Source organism: Ursus maritimus, unplaced genomic scaffold, assembly GCF_017311325.1.
Source record: "Ursus maritimus isolate PB19 unplaced genomic scaffold, ASM1731132v1 scaffold_32, whole genome shotgun sequence".
NCBI lineage: Eukaryota > Metazoa > Chordata > Mammalia > Carnivora > Ursidae > Ursus > Ursus maritimus.
Genome location: NW_024425786.1, coordinates 26,542,161 through 26,542,897, shown reverse-complemented (window position 1 = coordinate 26,542,897; position 737 = coordinate 26,542,161).

Below are 737 nucleotides of genomic sequence, written 5' to 3'. Positions count from 1 at the left end.
GGGGGGGGGCGCAGGATAGGGGGGGAGATGGGGGTAAGGCTTCATCCCAGGACCCTGAGATCATGACCTCAGCCAAAATCAAGAGTCCCAGCTTAACTGAGTGAGCCACTCAGGCACCCCAGAATGTTTGATTTCTTCAATCTCTAAATTAATGTCTTTCTTCATTAAAAAATTCTCAGGGGCACTTGAGTGGCTCAGTTGGTTAAGCATCTGACTTCAGCTCAGGTCATGTTCTCAGGGTCCTGGGATCGAGCCCCCTGTCGGGCTTCTTGCTCAGCAGGGAGTCTGCTTCTCTCTCTCTCCCTCTGCCTGCCGCTCCGCCCCCACCCTCATGCTCACTCTCAAATGAAGAAAATCTTAAAAAAAAATAAATGTATTGGTGGACAAATATTTTCTTATATCATTCATTTAAAGTGAATTAAACAGGGGCGCCTCGGTGGCTCAGTTGGTTAGGCATTAAGGGTCTGCCTTCAGCTCAGGTCATGATCTCCAGGTCCTGGGACTGAGCCTATGTTGGGCTTCTCCTTCTCCCTCTGCCCCTCCCCCTGCTCATGTTCTCTCTGTCTCTCTTTCAAATAAATAAATAAAATCTTTTAAAGAATTCTCAGAAAGGGGCGCCTGGGTGGTGCAGTCATTAAGCGTCTGCCTTCGGCTCAGGGCGTGATCCCGGCGTTAAGGGATCGAGCCCCACATCAGGCTCCTCCGCTAGGAGCCTGCTTCTTCCTCTCCCACTCCCC